We start from the raw sequence: 25,896 nt of genomic DNA on the forward strand, positions 1-25,896 counted from the left end.
TCTGCAGGCATTAAATGAAAGAAGTCAGTGTTCCAGCAGAGGGAGACAACGTTTCAGAAAAGGCATTGTAGCAAACCAAAAAAGAAATTTTAAGCGCAGCAGAGTAACCAGCTCACATACCTGTTAGCTCAGGTGAGTTTAAAAGGCTGCTGTTGATAACAAGGGCATTTGCTAAATAGATGGTGTGTGTGCAACAATATACTGGAAGGTCAATTATATTGTGCAGCTTATCTCACCACCTGTAGTTATTTAGGTGAAAGCTCCAAAATGCTTGCCTAATATGTCTGTTTATCCAAAAGGAAGTATAGAGGGAGAGCTAGATAGATAGCATTGCATTACATTACATTACATGGCAATGCAATGCACAGTTGCTGAAGTTGAACCAAAATGAGCTTGTCATCTGGCTTCTGCAACTTTTAACATGAAAAATCCAATGAGGAGAAGAAAAGCAAAGCCAAAGAGTCCATCCCAAAATCCGACAAACAAGCAAAATGAACAAAAAGCATTGAATTCAATTCTTTCTGATTTTAGAAACTGCATTAAAGAAGGGGTGCACCGGTCCTGGAGATACTGCAATACCAGGTCAATGCGTGGAGTGGACAGAGCAAGCTCTTTTTCCATCTCCCTGTTCTAAAAATCCATTTAATATATGGTCCCCAGATAGGGGACGTATCAGATATTAAACTGATAAGAACAGATACTACACTTGATCTTAGCCAAAAGGCCGAGAAGCGATAACCAGAATTGGTTTCCGACTACGGTGCCACCCAAGGATTCTGAAAAGTCCATTTGTGGAGATGGCCACCTGGACTCCCGTTAAGAAGACATGCTGTCAACCTCTAGATCCCTCACATGCCTGCACTTTTCGGCTTGCTGCTGCTGCAATCCACGCGTTTTAGATCTGCATAACTCCACCTCTTTTAGCACAGTACCCTCAACCCCCGGCTGTTCCCACCCGCCTCAACACCGTTGGAAGGGAGGAGAACCAATTAAGGCGTGGGGGGGGTGGAACGAGCAGCTGTCTACCCTTAGCAGGAGGGTTGCTGATTAATTACCTCTCCTGCTGCTGCTGCTGCTGGCTGTCCAGCAGCAGACTGAAGGTGGCTGCTGCTGTGCGCAGGTATATAAAGGCTCAGAGCCTATTATGACACGCGCAGCCAGCGTTCCATTGCCACATTCCGTCTACTGCAGGCGGGATACCTGGATGGCTGAATGTCACTGAGAAGCTCACAGAGACCGCCATAAGCAACAGTTTAAAAGAATGCCACAGACTAATCAACCAAACTTTTTGGGTTGGTTTCTCTTTTATAGTCTGCAGGCATTAAATGAAAGAAGTCAGTGTTCCAGCAGAGGGAGACAACGTTTCAGAAAAGGCATTGTAGCAAACCAAAAAAGAAATTTTAAGCGCAGCAGAGTAACCAGCTCACATACCTGTTAGCTCAGGTGAGTTTAAAAGGCTGCTGTTGATAACAAGGGCATTTGCTAAATAGATGGTGTGTGTGCAACAATATACTGAAAGGTCAATTATATTGTGCAGCTTATCTCACCACCTGTAGTTATTTAGGTGAAAGCTCCAAAATGCTTGCCTAATATGTCTGTTTATCCAAAAGGAAGTATAGAGGGAGAGCTAGATAGATAGCATTGCATTACATTACATTACATGGCAATGCAATGCACAGTTGCTGAAGTTGAACCAAAATGAGCTTGTCATCTGGCTTCTGCAACTTTTAACATGAAAAATCCAATGAGGAGAAGAAAAGCAAAGCCAAAGAGTCCATCCCAAAATCCGACAAACAAGCAAAATGAACAAAAAGCATTGAATTCAATTCTTTCTGATTTTAGAAACTGCATTAAAGAAGGGGTGCACCGGTCCTGGAGATACTGCAATACCAGGTCAATGCGTGGAGTGGACAGAGCAAGCTCTTTTTCCATCTCCCTGTTCTAAAAATCCATTTAATATATGGTCCCCAGATAGGGGACGTATCAGATATTAAACTGATAAGAACAGATACTACACTTGATCTTAGCCAAAAGGCCGAGAAGCGATAACCAGAATTGGTTTCCGACTACGGTGCCACCCAAGGATTCTGAAAAGTCCATTTGTGGAGATGGCCACCTGGACTCCCGTTAAGAAGACATGCTGTCAACCTCTAGATCCCTCACATGCCTGCACTTTTCGGCTTGCTGCTGCTGCAATCCACGCGTTTTAGATCTGCATAACTCCACCTCTTTTAGCACAGTACCCTCAACCCCCGGCTGCTCCCACCCGCCTCAACACCGTTGGAAGGGAGGAGAACCAATTAAGGCGGGGGGGGGGTGGAACGAGCAGCTGTCTACCCTTAGCAGGAGGGTTGCTGATTAATTACCTCTCCTGCTGCTGCTGCTGCTGGCTGTCCAGCAGCAGACTGAAGGTGGCTGCTGCTGTGCGCAGGTATATAAAGGCTCAGAGCCTATTATGACACGCGCAGCCAGCGTTCCATTGCCACATTCCGTCTACTGCAGGCGGGATACCTGGATGGCTGAATGTCACTGAGAAGCTCACAGAGACCGCCATAAGCAACAGTTTAAATGAATGCCACAGACTAATCAACCAAACTTTTTGGGTTGGTTTCTCTTTTATAGTCTGCAGGCATTAAATGAAAGAAGTCAGTGTTCCAGCAGAGGGAGACAACGTTTCAGAAAAGGCATTGTAGCAAACCAAAAAATAAATTTTAAGCGCAGCAGAGTAACCAGCTCACATACCTGTTAGCTCAGGTGAGTTTAAAAGGCTGCTGTTGATAACAAGGGCATTTGCTAAATAGATGGTGTGTGTGCAACAATATACTGAAAGGTCAATTATATTGTGCAGCTTATCTCACCACCTGTAGTTATTTAGGTGAAAGCTCCAAAATGCTTGCCTAATATGTCTGTTTATCCAAAAGGAAGTATAGAGGGAGAGCTAGATAGATAGCATTGCATTACATTACATTACATGGCAATGCAATGCACAGTTGCTGAAGTTGAACCAAAATGAGCTTGTCATCTGGCTTCTGCAACTTTTAACATGAAAAATCCAATGAGGAGAAGAAAAGCAAAGCCAAAGAGTCCATCCCAAAATCCGACAAACAAGCAAAATGAACAAAAAGCATTGAATTCAATTCTTTCTGACTTTAGAAACTGCATTAAAGAAGGGGTGCACCGGTCCTGGAGATACTGCAATACCAGGTCAATGCGTGGAGTGGACAGAGCAAGCTCTTTTTCCATCTCCTTGTTCTAAAAATCCATTTAATATATGGTCCCCAGATAGGGGACGTATCAGATATTAAACTGATAAGAACAGATACTACACTTGATCTTAGCCAAAAGGCCGAGAAGCGATAACCAGAATTGGTTTCCGACTACGGTGCCACCCAAGGATTCTGAAAAGTCCATTTGTGGAGATGGCCACCTGGACTCCCGTTAAGAAGACATGCTGTCAACCTCTAGATCCCTCACATGCCTGCACTTTTCGGCTTGCTGCTGCTGCAATCCACGCGTTTTAGATCTGCATAACTCCACCTCTTTTAGCACAGTACCCTCAACCCCCGGCTGTTCCCACCTGCCTCAACACCGTTGGAAGGGAGGAGAACCAATTAAGGCGGGGGGGGGGTGGAACGAGCAGCTGTCTACCCTTAGCAGGAGGGTTGCTGATTAATTACCTCTCCTGCTGCTGCTGCTGCTGGCTGTCCAGCAGCAGACTGAAGGTGGCTGCTGCAGTGCGCAGGTATATAAAGGCTCAGAGCCTATTATGACACGCGCAGCCAGCGTTCCATTGTCACATTCCGTCTACTGCAGGCGGGATACCTGGATGGCTGAATGTCACTGAGAAGCTCACAGAGACCGCCATAAGCAACAGTTTAAAAGAATGCCACAGACTAATCAACCAAACTTTTTGGGTTGGTTTCTCTTTTATAGTCTGCAGGCATTAAATGAAAGAAGTCAGTGTTCCAGCAGAGGGAGACAACGTTTCAGAAAAGGCATTGTAGCAAACCAAAAAAGAAATTTTAAGCGCAGCAGAGTAACCAGCTCACATACCTGTTAGCTCAGGTGAGTTTAAAAGGCTGCTGTTGATAACAAGGGCATTTGCTAAATAGATGGTGTGTGTGCAACAATATACTGAAAGGTCAATTATATTGTGCAGCTTATCTCACCACCTGTAGTTATTTAGGTGAAAGCTCCAAAATGCTTGCCTAATATGTCTGTTTATCCAAAAGGAAGTATAGAGGGAGAGCTAGATAGATAGCATTGCATTACATTACATTACATGGCAATGCAATGCACAGTTGCTGAAGTTGAACCAAAATGAGCTTGTCATCTGGCTTCTGCAACTTTTAACATGAAAAATCCAATGAGGAGAAGAAAAGCAAAGCCAAAGAGTCCATCCCAAAATCCGACAAACAAGCAAAATGAACAAAAAGCATTGAATTCAATTCTTTCTGATTTTAGAAACTGCATTAAAGAAGGGGTGCACCGGTCCTGGAGATACTGCAATACCAGGTCAATGCGTGGAGTGGACAGAGCAAGCTCTTTTTCCATCTCCCTGTTCTAAAAATCCATTTAATATATGGTCCCCAGATAGGGGACGTATCAGATATTAAACTGATAAGAACAGATACTACACTTGATCTTAGCCAAAAGGCCGAGAAGCGATAACCAGAATTGGTTTCCGACTACGGTGCCACCCAAGGATTCTGAAAAGTCCATTTGTGGAGATGGCCACCTGGACTCCCGTTAAGAAGACATGCTGTCAACCTCTAGATCCCTCACATGCCTGCACTTTTCGGCTTGCTGCTGCTGCAATCCACGCGTTTTAGATCTGCATAACTCCACCTCTTTTAGCACAGTACCCTCAACCCCCGGCTGTTCCCACCCGCCTCAACACCGTTGGAAGGGAGGAGAACCAATTAAGGCGGGGGGGGGTGGAACGAGCAGCTGTCTACCCTTAGCAGGAGGGTTGCTGATTAATTACCTCTCCTGCTGCTGCTGCTGCTGGCTGTCCAGCAGCAGACTGAAGGTGGCTGCTGCTGTGCGCAGGTATATAAAGGCTCAGAGCCTATTATGACACGCGCAGCCAGCGTTCCATTGCCACATTCCGTCTACTGCAGGCGGGATACCTGGATGGCTGAATGTCACTGAGAAGCTCACAGAGACCGCCATAAGCAACAGTTTAAAAGAATGCCACAGACTAATCAACCAAACTTTTTGGGTTGGTTTCTCTTTTATAGTCTGCAGGCATTAAATGAAAGAAGTCAGTGTTCCAGCAGAGGGAGACAACGTTTCAGAAAAGGCATTGTAGCAAACCAAAAAAGAAATTTTAAGCGCAGCAGAGTAACCAGCTCACATACCTGTTAGCTCAGGTGAGTTTAAAAGGCTGCTGTTGATAACAAGGGCATTTGCTAAATAGATGGTGTGTGTGCAACAATATACTGAAAGGTCAATTATATTGTGCAGCTTATCTCACCACCTGTAGTTATTTAGGTGAAAGCTCCAAAATGCTTGCCTAATATGTCTGTTTATCCAAAAGGAAGTATAGAGGGAGAGCTAGATAGATAGCATTGCATTACATTACATTACATGGCAATGCAATGCACAGTTGCTGAAGTTGAACCAAAATGAGCTTGTCATCTGGCTTCTGCAACTTTTAACATGAAAAATCCAATGAGGAGAAGAAAAGCAAAGCCAAAGAGTCCATCCCAAAATCCGACAAACAAGCAAAATGAACAAAAAGCATTGAATTCAATTCTTTCTGATTTTAGAAACTGCATTAAAGAAGGGGTGCACCGGTCCTGGAGATACTGCAATACCAGGTCAATGCGTGGAGTGGACAGAGCAAGCTCTTTTTCCATCTCCCTGTTCTAAAAATCCATTTAATATATGGTCCCCAGATAGGGGACGTATCAGATATTAAACTGATAAGAACAGATACTACACTTGATCTTAGCCAAAAGGCCGAGAAGCGATAACCAGAATTGGTTTCCGACTACGGTGCCACCCAAGGATTCTGAAAAGTCCATTTGTGGAGATGGCCACCTGGACTCCCGTTAAGAAGACATGCTGTCAACCTCTAGATCCCTCACATGCCTGCACTTTTCGGCTTGCTGCTGCTGCAATCCACGCGTTTTAGATCTGCATAACTCCACCTCTTTTAGCACAGTACCCTCAACCCCCGGCTGTTCCCACCCGCCTCAACACCGTTGGAAGGGAGGAGAACCAATTAAGGCGGGGGGGGGGGGGGGTGGAACGAGCAGCTGTCTACCCTTAGCAGGAGGGTTGCTGATTAATTACCTCTCCTGCTGCTGCTGCTGCTGGCTGTCCAGCAGCAGACTGAAGGTGGCTGCTGCTGTGCGCAGGTATATAAAGGCTCAGAGCCTATTATGACACGCGCAGCCAGCGTTCCATTGCCACATTCCGTCTACTGCAGGCGGGATACCTGGATGGCTGAATGTCACTGAGAAGCTCACAGAGACCGCCATAAGCAACAGTTTAAAAGAATGCCACAGACTAATCAACCAAACTTTTTGGGTTGGTTTCTCTTTTATAGTCTGCAGGCATTAAATGAAAGAAGTCAGTGTTCCAGCAGAGGGAGACAACGTTTCAGAAAAGGCATTGTAGCAAACCAAAAAAGAAATTTTAAGCGCAGCAGAGTAACCAGCTCACATACCTGTTAGCTCAGGTGAGTTTAAAAGGCTGCTGTTGATAACAAGGGCATTTGCTAAATAGATGGTGTGTGTGCAACAATATACTGAAAGGTCAATTATATTGTGCAGCTTATCTCACCACCTGTAGTTATTTAGGTGAAAGCTCCAAAATGCTTGCCTAATATGTCTGTTTATCCAAAAGGAAGTATAGAGGGAGAGCTAGATAGATAGCATTGCATTACATTACATTACATGGCAATGCAATGCACAGTTGCTGAAGTTGAACCAAAATGAGCTTGTCATCTGGCTTCTGCAACTTTTAACATGAAAAATCCAATGAGGAGAAGAAAAGCAAAGCCAAAGAGTCCATCCCAAAATCCGACAAACAAGCAAAATGAACAAAAAGCATTGAATTCAATTCTTTCTGATTTTAGAAACTGCATTAAAGAAGGGGTGCACCGGTCCTGGAGATACTGCAATACCAGGTCAATGCGTGGAGTGGACAGAGCAAGCTCTTTTTCCATCTCCCTGTTCTAAAAATCCATTTAATATATGGTCCCCAGATAGGGGACGTATCAGATATTAAACTGATAAGAACAGATACTACACTTGATCTTAGCCAAAAGGCCGAGAAGCGATAACCAGAATTGGTTTCCGACTACGGTGCCACCCAAGGATTCTGAAAAGTCCATTTGTGGAGATGGCCACCTGGACTCCCGTTAAGAAGACATGCTGTCAACCTCTAGATCCCTCACATGCCTGCACTTTTCGGCTTGCTGCTGCTGCAATCCACGCGTTTTAGATCTGCATAACTCCACCTCTTTTAGCACATTACCCTCAACCCCCGGCTGTTCCCACCCGCCTCAACACCGTTGGAAGGGAGGAGAACCAATTAAGGCGGGGGGGGGGTGGAACGAGCAGCTGTCTACCCTTAGCAGGAGGGTTGCTGATTAATTACCTCTCCTGCTGCTGCTGCTGCTGGCTGTCCAGCAGCAGACTGAAGGTGGCTGCTGCTGTGCGCAGGTATATAAAGGCTCAGAGCCTATTATGACACGCGCAGCCAGCGTTCCATTGCCACATTCCGTCTACTGCAGGCGGGATACCTGGATGGCTGAATGTCACTGAGAAGCTCACAGAGACCGCCATAAGCAACAGTTTAAAAGAATGCCACAGACTAATCAACCAAACTTTTTGGGTTGGTTTCTCTTTTATAGTCTGCAGGCATTAAATGAAAGAAGTCAGTGTTCCAGCAGAGGGAGACAACGTTTCAGAAAAGGCATTGTAGCAAACCAAAAAAGAAATTTTAAGCGCAGCAGAGTAACCAGCTCACATACCTGTTAGCTCAGGTGAGTTTAAAAGGCTGCTGTTGATAACAAGGGCATTTGCTAAATAGATGGTGTGTGTGCAACAATATACTGAAAGGTCAATTATATTGTGCAGCTTATCTCACCACCTGTAGTTATTTAGGTGAAAGCTCCAAAATGCTTGCCTAATATGTCTGTTTATCCAAAAGGAAGTATAGAGGGAGAGCTAGATAGATAGCATTGCATTACATTACATTACATGGCAATGCAATGCACAGTTGCTGAAGTTGAACCAAAATGAGCTTGTCATCTGGCTTCTGCAACTTTTAACATGAAAAATCCAATGAGGAGAAGAAAAGCAAAGCCAAAGAGTCCATCCCAAAATCCGACAAACAAGCAAAATGAACAAAAAGCATTGAATTCAATTCTTTCTGATTTTAGAAACTGCATTAAAGAAGGGGTGCACCGGTCCTGGAGATACTGCAATACCAGGTCAATGCGTGGAGTGGACAGAGCAAGCTCTTTTTCCATCTCCCTGTTCTAAAAATCCATTTAATATATGGTCCCCAGATAGGGGACGTATCAGATATTAAACTGATAAGAACAGATACTACACTTGATCTTAGCCAAAAGGCCGAGAAGCGATAACCAGAATTGGTTTCCGACTACGGTGCCACCCAAGGATTCTGAAAAGTCCATTTGTGGAGATGGCCACCTGGACTCCCGTTAAGAAGACATGCTGTCAACCTCTAGATCCCTCACATGCCTGCACTTTTCGGCTTGCTGCTGCTGCAATCCACGCGTTTTAGATCTGCATAACTCCACCTCTTTTAGCACAGTACCCTCAACCCCCGTCTGTTCCCACCCGCCTCAACACCGTTGGAAGGGAGGAGAACCAATTAAGGCGGGGGGGGGTGGAACGAGCAGCTGTCTACCCTTAGCAGGAGGGTTGCTGATTAATTACCTCTCCTGCTGCTGCTGCTGCTGGCTGTCCAGCAGCAGACTGAAGGTGGCTGCTGCTGTGCGCAGGTATATAAAGGCTCAGAGCCTATTATGACACGCGCAGCCAGCGTTCCATTGCCACATTCCGTCTACTGCAGGCGGGATACCTGGATGGCTGAATGTCACTGAGAAGCTCACAGAGACCGCCATAAGCAACAGTTTAAAAGAATGCCACAGACTAATCAACCAAACTTTTTGGGTTGGTTTCTCTTTTATAGTCTGCAGGCATTAAATGAAAGAAGTCAGTGTTCCAGCAGAGGGAGACAACGTTTCAGAAAAGGCATTGTAGCAAACCAAAAAAGAAATTTTAAGCGCAGCAGAGTAACCAGCTCACATACCTGTTAGCTCAGGTGAGTTTAAAAGGCTGCTGTTGATAACAAGGGCATTTGCTAAATAGATGGTGTGTGTGCAACAATATACTGAAAGGTCAATTATATTGTGCAGCTTATCTCACCGCCTGTAGTTATTTAGGTGAAAGCTCCAAAATGCTTGCCTAATATGTCTGTTTATCCAAAAGGAAGTATAGAGGGAGAGCTAGATAGATAGCATTGCATTACATTACATTACATGGCAATGCAATGCACAGTTGCTGAAGTTGAACCAAAATGAGCTTGTCATCTGGCTTCTGCAACTTTTAACATGAAAAATCCAATGAGGAGAAGAAAAGCAAAGCCAAAGAGTCCATCCCAAAATCCGACAAACAAGCAAAATGAACAAAAAGCATTGAATTCAATTCTTTCTGATTTTAGAAACTGCATTAAAGAAGGGGTGCACCGGTCCTGGAGATACTGCAATACCAGGTCAATGCGTGGAGTGGACAGAGCAAGCTCTTTTTCCATCTCCCTGTTCTAAAAATCCATTTAATATATGGTCCCCAGATAGGGGACGTATCAGATATTAAACTGATAAGAACAGATACTACACTTGATCTTAGCCAAAAGGCCGAGAAGCGATAACCAGAATTGGTTTCCGACTACGGTGCCACCCAAGGATTCTGAAAAGTCCATTTGTGGAGATGGCCACCTGGACTCCCGTTAAGAAGACATGCTGTCAACCTCTAGATCCCTCACATGCCTGCACTTTTCGGCTTGCTGCTGCTGCAATCCACGCGTTTTAGATCTGCATAACTCCACCTCTTTTAGCACAGTACCCTCAACCCCCGGCTGTTCCCACCCGCCTCAACACCGTTGGAAGGGAGGAGAACCAATTAAGGCGGGGGGGGGGGGGGATGGAACGAGCAGCTGTCTACCCTTAGCAGGAGGGTTGCTGATTAATTACCTCTCCTGCTGCTGCTGCTGCTGGCTGTCCAGCAGCAGACTGAAGGTGGCTGCTGCTGTGCGCAGGTATATAAAGGCTCAGAGCCTATTATGACACGCGCAGCCAGCGTTCCATTGCCACATTCCGTCTACTGCAGGCGGGATACCTGGATGGCTGAATGTCACTGAGAAGCTCACAGAGACCGCCATAAGCAACAGTTTAAAAGAATGCCACAGACTAATCAACCAAACTTTTTGGGTTGGTTTCTCTTTTATAGTCTGCAGGCATTAAATGAAAGAAGTCAGTGTTCCAGCAGAGGGAGACAACGTTTCAGAAAAGGCATTGTAGCAAACCAAAAAAGAAATTTTAAGCGCAGCAGAGTAACCAGCTCACATACCTGTTAGCTCAGGTGAGTTTAAAAGGCTGCTGTTGATAACAAGGGCATTTGCTAAATAGATGGTGTGTGTGCAACAATATACTGAAAGGTCAATTATATTGTGCAGCTTATCTCACCACCTGTAGTTATTTAGGTGAAAGCTCCAAAATGCTTGCCTAATATGTCTGTTTATCCAAAAGGAAGTATAGAGGGAGAGCTAGATAGATAGCATTGCATTACATTACATTACATGGCAATGCAATGCACAGTTGCTGAAGTTGAACCAAAATGAGCTTGTCATCTGGCTTCTGCAACTTTTAACATGAAAAATCCAATGAGGAGAAGAAAAGCAAAGCCAAAGAGTCCATCCCAAAATCCGACAAACAAGCAAAATGAACAAAAAGCATTGAATTCAATTCTTTCTGATTTTAGAAACTGCATTAAAGAAGGGGTGCACCGGTCCTGGAGATACTGCAATACCAGGTCAATGCGTGGAGTGGACAGAGCAAGCTCTTTTTCCATCTCCCTGTTCTAAAAATCCATTTAATATATGGTCCCCAGATAGGGGACGTATCAGATATTAAACTGATAAGAACAGATACTACACTTGATCTTAGCCAAAAGGCCGAGAAGCGATAACCAGAATTGGTTTCCGACTACGGTGCCACCCAAGGATTCTGAAAAGTCCATTTGTGGAGATGGCCACCTGGACTCCCGTTAAGAAGACATGCTGTCAACCTCTAGATCCCTCACATGCCTGCACTTTTCGGCTTGCTGCTGCTGCAATCCACGCGTTTTAGATCTGCATAACTCCACCTCTTTTAGCACAGTACCCTCAACCCCCGGCTGTTCCCACCCGCCTCAACACCGTTGGAAGGGAGGAGAACCAATTAAGGCGGGGGGGGGGTGGAACGAGCAGCTGTCTACCCTTAGCAGGAGGGTTGCTGATTAATTACCTCTCCTGCTGCTGCTGCTGCTGGATGTCCAGCAGCAGACTGAAGGTGGCTGCTGCTGTGCGCAGGTATATAAAGGCTCAGAGCCTATTATGACACGCGCAGCCAGCGTTCCATTGCCACATTCCGTCTACTGCAGGCGGGATACCTGGATGGCTGAATGTCACTGAGAAGCTCACAGAGACCGCCATAAGCAACAGTTTAAAAGAATGCCACAGACTAATCAACCAAACTTTTTGGGTTGGTTTCTCTTTTATAGTCTGCAGGCATTAAATGAAAGAAGTCAGTGTTCCAGCAGAGGGAGACAACGTTTCAGAAAAGGCATTGTAGCAAACCAAAAAAGAAATTTTAAGCGCAGCAGAGTAACCAGCTCACATACCTGTTAGCTCAGGTGAGTTTAAAAGGCTGCTGTTGATAACAAGGGCATTTGCTAAATAGATGGTGTGTGTGCAACAATATACTGAAAGGTCAATTATATTGTGCAGCTTATCTCACCACCTGTAGTTATTTAGGTGAAAGCTCCAAAATGCTTGCCTAATATGTCTGTTTATCCAAAAGGAAGTATAGAGGGAGAGCTAGATAGATAGCATTGCATTACATTACATTACATGGCAATGCAATGCACAGTTGCTGAAGTTGAACCAAAATGAGCTTGTCATCTGGCTTCTGCAACTTTTAACATGAAAAATCCAATGAGGAGAAGAAAAGCAAAGCCAAAGAGTCCATCCCAAAATCCGACAAACAAGCAAAATGAACAAAAAGCATTGAATTCAATTCTTTCTGATTTTAGAAACTGCATTAAAGAAGGGGTGCACCGGTCCTGGAGATACTGCAATACCAGGTCAATGCGTGGAGTGGACAGAGCAAGCTCTTTTTCCATCTCCCTGTTCTAAAAATCCATTTAATATATGGTCCCCAGATAGGGGACGTATCAGATATTAAACTGATAAGAACAGATACTACACTTGATCTTAGCCAAAAGGCCGAGAAGCGATAACCAGAATTGGTTTCCGACTACGGTGCCACCCAAGGATTCTGAAAAGTCCATTTGTGGAGATGGCCACCTGGACTCCCGTTAAGAAGACATGCTGTCAACCTCTAGATCCCTCACATGCCTGCACTTTTCGGCTTGCTGCTGCTGCAATCCACGCGTTTTAGATCTGCATAACTCCACCTCTTTTAGCACAGTACCCTCAACCCCCAGCTGTTCCCACCCGCCTCAACACCGTTGGAAGGGAGGAGAACCAATTAAGGCGGGGGGGGGGTGGAACGAGCAGCTGTCTACCCTTAGCAGGAGGGTTGCTGATTAATTACCTCTCCTGCTGCTGCTGCTGCTGGATGTCCAGCAGCAGACTGAAGGTGGCTGCTGCTGTGCGCAGGTATATAAAGGCTCAGAGCCTATTATGACACGCGCAGCCAGCGTTCCATTGCCACATTCCGTCTACTGCAGGCGGGATACCTGGATGGCTGAATGTCACTGAGAAGCTCACAGAGACCGCCATAAGCAACAGTTTAAAAGAATGCCACAGACTAATCAACCAAACTTTTTGGGTTGGTTTCTCTTTTATAGTCTGCAGGCATTAAATGAAAGAAGTCAGTGTTCCAGCAGAGGGAGACAACGTTTCAGAAAAGGCATTGTAGCAAACCAAAAAAGAAATTTTAAGCGCAGCAGAGTAACCAGCTCACATACCTGTTAGCTCAGGTGAGTTTAAAAGGCTGCTGTTGATAACAAGGGCATTTGCTAAATAGATGGTGTGTGTGCAACAATATACTGAAAGGTCAATTATATTGTGCAGCTTATCTCACCACCTGTAGTTATTTAGGTGAAAGCTCCAAAATGCTTGCCTAATATGTCTGTTTATCCAAAAGGAAGTATAGAGGGAGAGCTAGATAGATAGCATTGCATTACATTACATTACATGGCAATGCAATGCACAGTTGCTGAAGTTGAACCAAAATGAGCTTGTCATCTGGCTTCTGCAACTTTTAACATGAAAAATCCAATGAGGAGAAGAAAAGCAAAGCCAAAGAGTCCATCCCAAAATCCGACAAACAAGCAAAATGAACAAAAAGCATTGAATTCAATTCTTTCTGATTTTAGAAACTGCATTAAAGAAGGGGTGCACCAGTCCTGGAGATACTGCAATACCAGGTCAATGCGTGGAGTGGACAGAGCAAGCTCTTTTTCCATCTCCCTGTTCTAAAAATCCATTTAATATATGGTCCCCAGATAGGGGACGTATCAGATATTAAACTGATAAGAACAGATACTACACTTGATCTTAGCCAAAAGGCCGAGAAGCGATAACCAGAATTGGTTTCCGACTACGGTGCCACCCAAGGATTCTGAAAAGTCCATTTGTGGAGATGGCCACCTGGACTCCCATTAAGAAGACATGCTGTCAACCTCTAGATCCCTCACATGCCTGCACTTTTCGGCTTGCTGCTGCTGCAATCCACGCGTTTTAGATCTGCATAACTCCACCTCTTTTAGCACAGTACCCTCAACCCCCGGCTGTTCCCACCCGCCTCAACACCGTTCGAAGGGAGGAGAACCAATTAAGGCGGGGGGGGGTGGAACGAGCAGCTGTCTACCCTTAGCAGGAGGGTTGCTGATTAATTACCTCTCCTGCTGCTGCTGCTGCTGGCTGTCCAGCAGCAGACTGAAGGTGGCTGCTGCTGTGCGCAGGTATATAAAGGCTCAGAGCCTATTATGACACGCGCAGCCAGCGTTCCATTGCCACATTCCGTCTACTGCAGGCGGAATACCTGGATGGCTGAATGTCACTGAGAAGCTCACAGAGACCGCCATAAGCAACAGTTTAAAAGAATGCCACAGACTAATCAACCAAACTTTTTGGGTTGGTTTCTCTTTTATAGTCTGCAGGCATTAAATGAAAGAAGTCAGTGTTCCAGCAGAGGGAGACAACGTTTCAGAAAAGGCATTGTAGCAAACCAAAAAAGAAATTTTAAGCGCAGCAGAGTAACCAGCTCACATACCTGTTAGCTCAGGTGAGTTTAAAAGGCTGCTGTTGATAACAAGGGCATTTGCTAAATAGATGGTGTGTGTGCAACAATATACTGAAAGGTCAATTATATTGTGCAGCTTATCTCACCACCTGTAGTTATTTAGGTGAAAGCTCCAAAATGCTTGCCTAATATGTCTGTTTATCCAAAAGGAAGTATAGAGGGAGAGCTAGATAGATAGCATTGCATTACATTACATTACATGGCAATGCAATGCACAGTTGCTGAAGTTGAACCAAAATGAGCTTGTCATCTGGCTTCTGCAACTTTTAACATGAAAAATCCAATGAGGAGAAGAAAAGCAAAGCCAAAGAGTCTATCCCAAAATCCGACAAACAAGCAAAATGAACAAAAAGCATTGAATTCAATTCTTTCTGATTTTAGAAACTGCATTAAAGAAGGGGTGCACCGGTCCTGGAGATACTGCAATACCAGGTCAATGCGTGGAGTGGACAGAGCAAGCTCTTTTTCCATCTCCCTGTTCTAAAAATCCATTTAATATATGGTCCCCAGATAGGGGACGTATCAGATATTAAACTGATAAGAACAGATACTACACTTGATCTTAGCCAAAAGGCCGAGAAGCGATAACCAGAATTGGTTTCCGACTACGGTGCCACCCAAGGATTCTGAAAAGTCCATTTGTGGAGATGGCCACCTGGACTCCCGTTAAGAAGACATGCTGTCAACCTCTAGATCCCTCACATGCCTGCACTTTTCGGCTTGCTGCTGCTGCAATCCACGCGTTTTAGATCTGCATAACTCCACCTCTTTTAGCACAGTACCCTCAACCCCCGGCTGTTCCCACCCGCCTCAACACCGTTGGAAGGGAGGAGAACCAATTAAGGCGGGGGGGGGGGTGGAACGAGCAGCCGTCTACCCTTAGCAGGAGGGTTGCTGATTAATTACCTCTCCTGCTGCTGCTGCTGCTGGCTGTCCAGCAGCAGACTGAAGGTGGCTGCTGCTGTGCGCAGGTATATAAAGGCTCAGAGCCTATTATGACACGCGCAGCCAGCGTTCCATTGCCACATTCCGTCTACTGCAGGCGGGATACCTGGATGGCTGAATGTCACTGAGAAGCTCACAGAGACCGCCATAAGCAACAGTTTAAAAGAATGCCACAGACTAATCAACCAAACTTTTTGGGTTGGTTTCTCTTTTATAGTCTGCAGGCATTAAATGAAAGAAGTCAGTGTTCCAGCAGAGGGAGACAACGTTTCAGAAAAGGCATTGTAGCAAACCAAAAAAGAAATTTTAAGCGCAGCAGAGTAACCAGCTCACATACCTGTTAGCTCAGGTGAGTTTAAAAGGCTGCTGTTGATAACAAGGGCATTTGCTAAATAGATGGTGTGTGTGCAACAATATACTGAAAGGTCAATTATATTGTGCAGCTTATCTCACCACCTGTAGTTATTTAGGTGAAAGCTCCAAAATGCTTGCCTAATATGTCTGTTTATCCAAAAGGAAGTATAGAGGGAGAGCTAGATAGATAGCATTGCATTACATTACATTACATGGCAATGCAATGCACAGTTGCTGAAGTTGAACCAAAATGAGCTTGTCATCTGGCTTCTGCAACTTTTAACATGAAAAATCCAATGAGGAGAAGAAAAGCAAAGCCAAAGAGTCCATCCCAAAATCCGACAAACAAGCAAAATGAACAAAAAGCATTGAATTCAATTCTTTCTGATTTTAGAAACTGCATTAAAGAAGGGGTGCACCGGTCCTGGAGATACTGCAATACCAGGTCAATGCGTGGAGTGGACAGAGCAAGCTCTTTTTCCATCTCCCTGTTCTAAAAATCCATTTAATATATGGTCCCCAGATAGGGGACGTATCAGATATTAAACTGATAAGAACAGATACTACACTTGATCTTAGCCAAAAGGCCGAGAAGCGATAACCAGAATTGGTTTCCGACTACGGTGCCACCCAAGGATTCTGAAAAGTCCATTTGTGGAGATGGCCACCTGGACTCCCGTTAAGAAGACATGCTGTCAACCTCTAGATCCCTCACATGCCTGCACTTTTCAGCTTGCTGCTGCTGCAATCCACGCGTTTTAGATCTGCATAACTCCACCTCTTTTAGCACAGTACCCTCAACCCCCGGCTGTTCCCACCCGCCTCAACACCGTTGGAAGGGAGGAGAACCAATTAAGGCGGGGGGGGGGTGGAACGAGCAGCTGTCTACCCTTAGCAGGAGGGTTGCTGATTAATTACCTCTCCTGCTGCTGCTGCTGCTGGCTGTCCAGCAGCAGACTGAAGGTGGCTGCTGCTGTGCGCAGGTATATAAAGGCTCAGAGCCTATTATGACACGCGCAGCCAGCGTTCCATTGCCACATTCCGTCTACTGCAGGCGGGATACCTGGATGGCTGAATGTCACTGAGAAGCTCACAGAGACCGCCATAAGCAACAGTTTAAAAGAGTGCCACAGACTAATCAACCAAACTTTTTGGGTTGGTTTCTCTTTTATAGTCTGCAGGCATTAAATGAAAGAAGTCAGTGTTCCAGCAGAGGGAGACAACGTTTCAGAAAAGGCATTGTAGCAAACCAAAAAAGAAATTTTAAGCGCAGCAGAGTAACCAGCTCACATACCTGTTAGCTCAGGTGAGTTTAAAAGGCTGCTGTTGATAACAAGGGCATTTGCTAAATAGATGGTGTGTGTGCAACAATATACTGAAAGGTCAATTATATTGTGCAGCTTATCTCACCACCTGTAGTTATTTAGGTGAAAGCTCCAAAATGCTTGCCTAATATGTCTGTTTATCCAAAAGGAAGTATAGAGGGAGAGCTAGATAGATAGCATTGCATTACATTACATTACATGGCAATGCAATGCACAGTTGCTGAAGTTGAACCAAAATGAGCTTGTCATCTGGCTTCTGCAACTTTTAACATGAAAAATCCAATGAGGAGAAGAAAAGCAAAGCCAAAGAGTCCATCCCAAAATCCGACAAACAAGCAAAATGAACAAAAAGCATTGAATTCAATTCTTTCTGATTTTAGAAACTGCATTAAAGAAGGGGTGCACCGGTCCTGGAGATACTGCAATACCAGGTCAATGCGTGGAGTGGACAGAGCAAGCTCTTTTTCCATCTCCCTGTTCTAAAAATCCATTTAATATATGGTCCCCAGATAGGGGACGTATCAGATATTAAACTGATAAGAACAGATACTACACTTGATCTTAGCCAAAAGGCCGAGAAGCGATAACCAGAATTGGTTTCCGACTACGGTGCCACCCAAGGATTCTGAAAAGTCCATTTGTGGAGATGGCCACCTTGACTCCCGTTAAGAAGACATGCTGTCAACCTCTAGATCCCTCACATGCCTGCACTTTTCGGCTTGCTGCTGCTGCAATCCACGCGTTTTAGATCTGCATAACTCCACCTCTTTTAGCACAGTACCCTCAACCCCCGGCTGTTCCCACCCGCCTCAACACCGTTGGAAGGGAGGAGAACCAATTAAGGCGGGGGGGGGGGGTGGAACGAGCAGCTGTCTACCCTTAGCAGGAGGGTTGCTGATTAATTACCTCTCCTGCTGCTGCTGCTGCTGGCTGTCCAGCAGCAGACTGAAGGTGGCTGCTGCTGTGCGCAGGTATATAAAGGCTCAGAGCCTATTATGACACGCGCAGCCAGCGTTCCATTGCCACATTCCGTCTACTGCAGGCGGGATACCTGGATGGCTGAATGTCACTGAGAAGCTCACAGAGACCGCCATAAGCAACAGTTTAAAAGAATGCCACAGACTAATCAACCAAACTTTTTGGGTTGGTTTCTCTTTTATAGTCTGCAGGCATTAAATGAAAGAAGTCAGTGTTCCAGCAGAGGGAGACAACGTTTCAGAAAAGGCATTGTAGCAAACCAAAAAAGAAATTTTAAGCGCAGCAGAGTAACCAGCTCACATACCTGTTAGCTCAGGTGAGTTTAAAAGGCTGCAGTTGATAACAAGGGCATTTGCTAAATAGATGGTGTGTGTGCAACAATATACTGAAAGGTCAATTATATTGTGCAGCTTATCTCACCACCTGTAGTTATTTAGGTGAAAGCTCCAAAATGCTTGCCTAATATGTCTGTTTATCCAAAAGGAAGTATAGAGGGAGAGCTAGATAGATAGCATTGCATTACATTACATTACATGGCAATGCAATGCACAGTTGCTGAAGTTGAACCAAAATGAGCTTGTCATCTGGCTTCTGCAACTTTTAACATGAAAAATCCAATGAGGAGAAGAAAAGCAAAGCCAAAGAGTCCATCCCAAAATCCGACAAACAAGCAAAATGAACAAAAAGCATTGAATTCAATTCTTTCTGATTTTAGAAACTGCATTAAAGAAGGGGTGCACCGGTCCTGGAGATACTGCAATACCAGGTCAATGCGTGGAGTGGACAGAGCAAGCTCTTTTTCCATCTCCCTGTTCTAAAAATCCATTTAACATATGGTCCCCAGATAGGGGACGTATCAGATATTAAACTGATAAGAACAGATACTACACTTGATCTTAGCCAAAAGGCCGAGAAGCGATAACCAGAATTGGTTTCCGACTACGGTGCCACCCAAGGATTCTGAAAAATCCATTTGTGGAGATGGCCACCTGGACTCCCATTAAGAAGACATGCTGTCAACCTCTAGATCCCTCACATGCCTGCACTTTTCGGCTTGCTGCTGCTGCAATCCACGCGTTTTAGATCTGCATAACTCCACCTCTTTTAGCACAGTACCCTCAACCCCCGGCTGTTCCCACCCGCCTCAACACCGTTGGAAGGGAGGAGAACCAATTAAGGCGGGGGGGGGGTGGAACGAGCAGCTGTCTACCCTTAGCAGGAGGGTTGCTGATTAATTACCTCTCCTGCTGCTGCTGCTGCTGGCTGTCCAGCAGCAGACTGAAGGTGGCTGCTGCTGTGCGCAGGTATATAAAGGCTCAGAGCCTATTATGACACGCGCAGCCAGCGTTCCATTGCCACATTCCGTCTACTGCAGGCGGGATACCTGGATGGCTGAATGTCACTGAGAAGCTCACAGAGACCGCCATAAGCAACAGTTTAAAAGAAAGCCACAGACTAATCAACCAAACTTTTTGGGTTGGTTTCTCTTTTATAGTCTGCAGGCATTAAATGAAAGAAGTCAGTGTTCCAGCAGAGGGAGACAACGTTTCAGAAAAGGCATTGTAGCAAACCAAAAAAGAAATTTTAAGCGCAGCAGAGTAACCAGCTCACATACCTGTTAGCTCAGGTGAGTTTAAAAGGCTGCTGTTGATAACAAGGGCATTTGCTAAATAGATGGTGTGTGTGCAACAATATACTGAAAGGTCAATTATATTGTGCAGCTTATCTCACCACCTGTAGTTATTTAGGTGAAAGCTCCAAAATGCTTGCCTAATATGTCTGTTTATCCAAAAGGAAGTATAGAGGGAGAGCTAGATAGATAGCATTGCATTACATTACATTACATGGCAATGCAATGCACAGTTGCTGAAGTTGAACCAAAATGAGCTTGTCATCTGGCTTCTGCAACTTTTAACATGAAAAATCCAATGAGGAGAAGAAAAGCAAAGCCAAAGAGTCCATCCCAAAATCCGACAAACAAGCAAAATGAACAAAAAGCATTGAATTCAATTCTTTCTGATTTTAGAAACTGCATTAAAGAAGGGGTGCACCGGTCCTGGAGATACTGCAATGCCAGGTCAATGCGTGGAGTGGACAGAGCAAGCTCTTTTTCCATCTCCCTGTTCTAAAAATCCATTTAACATATGGTCCCCAGATAGGGGACGTATCAGATATTAAACTGATAAGAACAGATACTACACTTGATCTTAGCCAAAAGGCCGAGAAGCGATAACCAGAATTGGTTTCCGACTACGGTGCCACCCAAGGATTCTGAAAAGTCCATTTGTGGAGATGGCCACCTGGACTCCCGTTAAGAAGACATGCTGTCAACCTCTAGATCCCTCACATGCCTGCACTTTTCGGCTTGCTGCTGCTGCAATCCACGCGTTTTAGATCTGCATAACTCCACCTCTTTTAGCACAGTACCCTCAACCCCCGGCTGTTCCCACCCGCCTCAACACCGTTGGAAGGGAGGAGAACCAATTAAGGCGGGGGGGGGGGTGGAACGAGCAGCTGTCTACCCTTAGCAGGAGGGTTGCTGATTAATTACCTCTCCTGCTGCTGCTGCTGCTGGCTGTCCAGCAGCAGACTGAAGGTGGCTGCTGCTGTGCGCAGGTATATAAAGGCTCAGAGCCTATTATGACATGCGCAGCCAGCGTTCCATTGCCACATTCCGTCTACTGCAGGCGGGATACCTGGATGGCTGAATGTCACTGAGAAGCTCACAGAGACCGCCATAAGCAACAGTTTAAAAGAATGCCACAGACTAATCAACCAAACTTTTTGGGTTGGTTTCTCTTTTATAGTCTGCAGGCATTAAATGAAAGAAGTCAGTGTTCCAGCAGAGGGAGACAACGTTTCAGAAAAGGCATTGTAGCAAACCAAAAAAGAAATTTTAAGCGCAGCAGAGTAACCAGCTCACATACCTGTTAGCTCAGGTGAGTTTAAAAGGCTGCTGTTGATAACAAGGGCATTTGCTAAATAGATGGTGTGTGTGCAACAATATACTGAAAGGTCAATTATATTGTGCAGCTTATCTCACCACCTGTAGTTATTTAGGTGAAAGCTCCAAAATGCTTGCCTAATATGTCTGTTTATCCAAAAGGAAGTATAGAGGGAGAGCTAGATAGATAGCATTGCATTACATTACATTACATGGCAATGCAATGCACAGTTGCTGAAGTTGAACCAAAATGAGCTTGTCATCTGGCTTCTGCAACTTTTAACATGAAAAATCCAATGAGGAGAAGAAAAGCAAAGCCAAAGAGTCCATCCCAAAATCCGACAAACAAGCAAAATGAACAAAAAGCATTGAATTCAATTCTTTCTGATTTTAGAAACTGCATTAAAGAAGGGGTGCACCGGTCCTGGAGATACTGCAATACCAGGTCAATGCGTGGAGTGGACAGAGCAAGCTCTTTTTCCATCTCCCTGTTCTAAAAATCCATTTAATATATGGTCCCCAGATAGGGGACGTATCAGATATTAAACTGATAAGAACAGATACTACACTTGATCTTAGCCAAAAGGCCGAGAAGCGATAACCAGAATTGGTTTCCGACTACGGTGCCACCCAAGGATTCTGAAAAGTCCATTTGTGGAGATGGCCACCTTGACTCCCGTTAAGAAGACATGCTGTCAACCTCTAGATCCCTCACATGCCTGCACTTTTCGGCTTGCTGCTGCTGCAATCCACGCGTTTTAGATCTGCATAACTCCACCTCTTTTAGCACAGTACCCTCAACCCCCGGCTGTTCCCACCCGCCTCAACACCGTTGGAAGGGAGGAGAACCAATTAAGGCGGGGGGGGGGGGTGGAACGAGCAGCTGTCTACCCTTAGCAGGAGGGTTGCTGATTAATTACCTCTCCTGCTGCTGCTGCTGCTGGCTGTCCAGCAGCAGACTGAAGGTGGCTGCTGCTGTGCGCAGGTATATAAAGGCTCAGAGCCTATTATGACACGCGCAGCCAGCGTTCCATTGCCACATTCCGTCTACTGCAGGCGGGATACCTGGATGGCTGAATGTCACTGAGAAGCTCACAGAGACCGCCATAAGCAACAGTTTAAAAGAATGCCACAGACTAATCAACCAAACTTTTTGGGTTGGTTTCTCTTTTATAGTCTGCAGGCATTAAATGAAAGAAGTCAGTGTTCCAGCAGAGGGAGACAACGTTTCAGAAAAGGCATTGTAGCAAACCAAAAAAGAAATTTTAAGCGCAGCAGAGTAACCAGCTCACATACCTGTTAGCTCAGGTGAGTTTAAAAGGCTGCAGTTGATAACAAGGGCATTTGCTAAATAGATGGTGTGTGTGCAACAATATACTGAAAGGTCAATTATATTGTGCAGCTTATCTCACCACCTGTAGTTATTTAGGTGAAAGCTCCAAAATGCTTGCCTAATATGTCTGTTTATCCAAAAGGAAGTATAGAGGGAGAGCTAGATAGATAGCATTGCATTACATTACATTACATGGCAATGCAATGCACAGTTGCTGAAGTTGAACCAAAATGAGCTTGTCATCTGGCTTCTGCAACTTTTAACATGAAAAATCCAATGAGGAGAAGAAAAGCAAAGCCAAAGAGTCCATCCCAAAATCCGACAAACAAGCAAAATGAACAAAAAGCATTGAATTCAATTCTTTCTGATTTTAGAAACTGCATTAAAGAAGGGGTGCACCGGTCCTGGAGATACTGCAATACCAGGTCAATGCGTGGAGTGGACAGAGCAAGCTCTTTTTCCATCTCCCTGTTCTAAAAATCCATTTAACATATGGTCCCCAGATAGGGGACGTATCAGATATTAAACTGATAAGAACAGATACTACACTTGATCTTAGCCAAAAGGCCGAGAAGCGATAACCAGAATTGGTTTCCGACTACGGTGCCACCCAAGGATTCTGAAAAATCCATTTGTGGAGATGGCCACCTGGACTCCCATTAAGAAGACATGCTGTCAACCTCTAGATCCCTCACATGCCTGCACTTTTCGGCTTGCTGCTGCTGCAATCCACGCGTTTTAGATCTGCATAACTCCACCTCTTTTAGCACAGTACCCTCAACCCCCGGCTGTTCCCACCCGCCTCAACACCGTTGGAAGGGAGGAGAACCAATTAAGGCGGGGGGGGGGTGGAACGAGCAGCTGTCTACCCTTAGCAGGAGGGTTGCTGATTAATTACCTCTCCTGCTGCTGCTGCTGCTGGCTGTCCAGCAGCAGACTGAAGGTGGCTGCTGCTGTGCGCAGGTATATAAAGGCTCAGAGCCTATTATGACACGCGCAGCCAGCGTTCCATTGCCACATTCCGTCTACTGCAGGCGGGATACCTGGATGGCTGAATGTCACTGAGAAGCTCACAGAGACCGCCATAAGCAACAGTTTAAAAGAAAGCCACAGACTAATCAACCAAACTTTTTGGGTTGGTTTCTCTTTTATAGTCTGCAGGCATTAAATGAAAGAAGTCAGTGTTCCAGCAGAGGGAGACAACGTTTCAGAAAAGGCATTGTAGCAAACCAAAAAAGAAATTTTAAGCGCAGCAGAGTAACCAGCTCACATACCTGTTAGCTCAGGTGAGTTTAAAAGGCTGCTGTTGATAACAAGGGCATTTGCTAAATAGATGGTGTGTGTGCAACAATATACTGAAAGGTCAATTATATTGTGCAGCTTATCTCACCACCTGTAGTTATTTAGGTGAAAGCTCCAAAATGCTTGCCTAATATGTCTGTTTATCCAAAAGGAAGTATAGAGGGAGAGCTAGATAGATAGCATTGCATTACATTACATTACATGGCAATGCAATGCACAGTTGCTGAAGTTGAACCAAAATGAGCTTGTCATCTGGCTTCTGCAACTTTTAACATGAAAAATCCAATGAGGAGAAGAAAAGCAAAGCCAAAGAGTCCATCCCAAAATCCGACAAACAAGCAAAATGAACAAAAAGCATTGAATTCAATTCTTTCTGATTTTAGAAACTGCATTAAAGAAGGGGTGCACCGGTCCTGGAGATACTGCAATGCCAGGTCAATGCGTGGAGTGGACAGAGCAAGCTCTTTTTCCATCTCCCTGTTCTAAAAATCCATTTAACATATGGTCCCCAGATAGGGGACGTATCAGATATTAAACTGATAAGAACAGATACTACACTTGATCTTAGCCAAAAGGCCGAGAAGCGATAACCAGAATTGGTTTCCGACTACGGTGCCACCCAAGGATTCTGAAAAGTCCATTTGTGGAGATGGCCACCTGGACTCCCGTTAAGAAGACATGCTGTCAACCTCTAGATCCCTCACATGCCTGCACTTTTCGGCTTGCTGCTGCTGCAATCCACGCGTTTTAGATCTGCATAACTCCACCTCTTTTAGCACAGTACCCTCAACCCCCGGCTGTTCCCACCCGCCTCAACACCGTTGGAAGGGAGGAGAACCAATTAAGGCGGGGGGGGGGGTGGAACGAGCAGCTGTCTACCCTTAGCAGGAGGGTTGCTGATTAATTACCTCTCCTGCTGCTGCTGCTGCTGGCTGTCCAGCAGCAGACTGAAGGTGGCTGCTGCTGTGCGCAGGTATATAAAGGCTCAGAGCCTATTATGACATGCGCAGCCAGCGTTCCATTGCCACATTCCGTCTACTGCAGGCGGGATACCTGGATGGCTGAATGTCACTGAGAAGCTCACAGAGACCGCCATAAGCAACAGTTTAAAAGAATGCCACAGACTAATCAACCAAACTTTTTGGGTTGGTTTCTCTTTTATAGTCTGCAGGCATTAAATGAAAGAAGTCAGTGTTCCAGCAGAGGGAGACAACGTTTCAGAAAAGGCATTGTAGCAAACCAAAAAAGAAATTTTAAGCGCAGCAGAGTAACCAGCTCACATACCTGTTAGCTCAGGTGAGTTTAAAAGGCTGCTGTTGATAACAAGGGCATTTGCTAAATAGATGGTGTGTGTGCAACAATATACTGAAAGGTCAATTATATTGTGCAGCTTATCTCACCACCTGTAGTTATTTAGGTGAAAGCTCCAAAATGCTTGCCTAATATGTCTGTTTATCCAAAAGGAAGTATAGAGGGAGAGCTAGATAGATAGCATTGCATTACATTACATTACATGGCAATGCAATGCACAGTTGCTGAAGTTGAACCAAAATGAGCTTGTCATCTGGCTTCTGCAACTTTTAACATGAAAAATCCAATGAGGAGAAGAAAAGCAAAGCCAAAGAGTCCATCCCAAAATCCGACAAACAAGCAAAATGAACAAAAAGCATTGAATTCAATTCTTTCTGATTTTAGAAACTGCATTAAAGAAGGGGTGCACCGGTCCTGGAGATACTGCAATACCAGGTCAATGCGTGGAGTGGACAGAGCAAGCTCTTTTTCCATCTCCCTGTTCTAAAAATCCATTTAATATATGGTCCCCAGATAGGGGACGTATCAGATATTAAACTGATAAGAACAGATTTTTTTTGACTTGGAATGTACCCAAACATAGGTACACCCGTTTATTGGATAAAACTTAATTACAATACATTAGATATGAACATAAAATCATTACATTTTAAAATACATTCGTACATAAATTGATTTCAGTTCAATAAGGCAATAAAATTACATTAAAATACAGACAATGTGTTTAGATTGCTGTGTTCCATTCTTTTACCAGCCATTGTTTTGATAAAATTACATTTCTCTTTTTATCCAATAAATAATACATATACATTTCACTAAAAGCCAA

General features: G+C 44.8%; 20 non-coding genes across 20 annotated transcripts; all 20 read right to left on the reverse strand.

The window, feature by feature from the left end:
- Positions 1-545: 545 nt before the first annotated feature.
- On the reverse strand, positions 546-736 carry LOC141190892 (U2 spliceosomal RNA). The gene has a single exon (XR_012264903.1). It is a non-coding gene; the product is annotated as a U2 spliceosomal RNA (small nuclear RNA).
- A 1,120-nt stretch (positions 737-1,856) lies between these two features.
- On the reverse strand, positions 1,857-2,047 carry LOC141190903 (U2 spliceosomal RNA). The gene has a single exon (XR_012264914.1). It is a non-coding gene; the product is annotated as a U2 spliceosomal RNA (small nuclear RNA).
- Positions 2,048-3,167: 1,120 nt separating this feature from the next.
- Positions 3,168-3,358, reverse strand: LOC141187338 (U2 spliceosomal RNA). Its single transcript, XR_012261534.1, has one exon. It is a non-coding gene; the product is annotated as a U2 spliceosomal RNA (small nuclear RNA).
- Positions 3,359-4,478: 1,120 nt separating this feature from the next.
- LOC141190916 (U2 spliceosomal RNA) lies at positions 4,479-4,669 on the reverse strand. The gene has a single exon (XR_012264926.1). It is a non-coding gene; the product is annotated as a U2 spliceosomal RNA (small nuclear RNA).
- A 1,119-nt stretch (positions 4,670-5,788) lies between these two features.
- On the reverse strand, positions 5,789-5,979 carry LOC141190928 (U2 spliceosomal RNA). Its single transcript, XR_012264937.1, has one exon. It is a non-coding gene; the product is annotated as a U2 spliceosomal RNA (small nuclear RNA).
- Positions 5,980-7,104: 1,125 nt separating this feature from the next.
- LOC141190940 (U2 spliceosomal RNA) lies at positions 7,105-7,295 on the reverse strand. The gene has a single exon (XR_012264948.1). It is a non-coding gene; the product is annotated as a U2 spliceosomal RNA (small nuclear RNA).
- Positions 7,296-8,415: 1,120 nt separating this feature from the next.
- Positions 8,416-8,606, reverse strand: LOC141190951 (U2 spliceosomal RNA). Its single transcript, XR_012264959.1, has one exon. It is a non-coding gene; the product is annotated as a U2 spliceosomal RNA (small nuclear RNA).
- A 1,119-nt stretch (positions 8,607-9,725) lies between these two features.
- Positions 9,726-9,916, reverse strand: LOC141190963 (U2 spliceosomal RNA). Its single transcript, XR_012264970.1, has one exon. It is a non-coding gene; the product is annotated as a U2 spliceosomal RNA (small nuclear RNA).
- A 1,125-nt stretch (positions 9,917-11,041) lies between these two features.
- LOC141190975 (U2 spliceosomal RNA) lies at positions 11,042-11,232 on the reverse strand. The gene has a single exon (XR_012264981.1). It is a non-coding gene; the product is annotated as a U2 spliceosomal RNA (small nuclear RNA).
- Positions 11,233-12,352: 1,120 nt separating this feature from the next.
- On the reverse strand, positions 12,353-12,543 carry LOC141190986 (U2 spliceosomal RNA). The gene has a single exon (XR_012264992.1). It is a non-coding gene; the product is annotated as a U2 spliceosomal RNA (small nuclear RNA).
- A 1,120-nt stretch (positions 12,544-13,663) lies between these two features.
- On the reverse strand, positions 13,664-13,854 carry LOC141184227 (U2 spliceosomal RNA). The gene has a single exon (XR_012259003.1). It is a non-coding gene; the product is annotated as a U2 spliceosomal RNA (small nuclear RNA).
- Positions 13,855-14,973: 1,119 nt separating this feature from the next.
- Positions 14,974-15,164, reverse strand: LOC141190997 (U2 spliceosomal RNA). Its single transcript, XR_012265003.1, has one exon. It is a non-coding gene; the product is annotated as a U2 spliceosomal RNA (small nuclear RNA).
- Positions 15,165-16,285: 1,121 nt separating this feature from the next.
- Positions 16,286-16,476, reverse strand: LOC141191009 (U2 spliceosomal RNA). Its single transcript, XR_012265014.1, has one exon. It is a non-coding gene; the product is annotated as a U2 spliceosomal RNA (small nuclear RNA).
- A 1,120-nt stretch (positions 16,477-17,596) lies between these two features.
- LOC141191020 (U2 spliceosomal RNA) lies at positions 17,597-17,787 on the reverse strand. The gene has a single exon (XR_012265025.1). It is a non-coding gene; the product is annotated as a U2 spliceosomal RNA (small nuclear RNA).
- A 1,122-nt stretch (positions 17,788-18,909) lies between these two features.
- On the reverse strand, positions 18,910-19,100 carry LOC141191403 (U2 spliceosomal RNA). Its single transcript, XR_012265399.1, has one exon. It is a non-coding gene; the product is annotated as a U2 spliceosomal RNA (small nuclear RNA).
- Positions 19,101-20,220: 1,120 nt separating this feature from the next.
- On the reverse strand, positions 20,221-20,411 carry LOC141184565 (U2 spliceosomal RNA). Its single transcript, XR_012259308.1, has one exon. It is a non-coding gene; the product is annotated as a U2 spliceosomal RNA (small nuclear RNA).
- Positions 20,412-21,532: 1,121 nt separating this feature from the next.
- LOC141191033 (U2 spliceosomal RNA) lies at positions 21,533-21,723 on the reverse strand. The gene has a single exon (XR_012265037.1). It is a non-coding gene; the product is annotated as a U2 spliceosomal RNA (small nuclear RNA).
- Positions 21,724-22,845: 1,122 nt separating this feature from the next.
- Positions 22,846-23,036, reverse strand: LOC141191404 (U2 spliceosomal RNA). The gene has a single exon (XR_012265400.1). It is a non-coding gene; the product is annotated as a U2 spliceosomal RNA (small nuclear RNA).
- Positions 23,037-24,156: 1,120 nt separating this feature from the next.
- Positions 24,157-24,347, reverse strand: LOC141184566 (U2 spliceosomal RNA). Its single transcript, XR_012259309.1, has one exon. It is a non-coding gene; the product is annotated as a U2 spliceosomal RNA (small nuclear RNA).
- Positions 24,348-25,468: 1,121 nt separating this feature from the next.
- On the reverse strand, positions 25,469-25,655 carry LOC141185801 (U2 spliceosomal RNA). The gene has a single exon (XR_012260415.1). It is a non-coding gene; the product is annotated as a U2 spliceosomal RNA (small nuclear RNA).
- Between the last annotated feature and the right edge of the window lie 241 nt (positions 25,656-25,896).

The sequence above is a fragment of the Phyllobates terribilis genome, unplaced genomic scaffold (genome assembly GCF_046119375.1).
Source record: "Phyllobates terribilis strain yellow unplaced genomic scaffold, ASM4611937v1 Scaffold_40__1_contigs__length_11209783, whole genome shotgun sequence".
NCBI lineage: Eukaryota > Metazoa > Chordata > Amphibia > Anura > Dendrobatidae > Phyllobates > Phyllobates terribilis.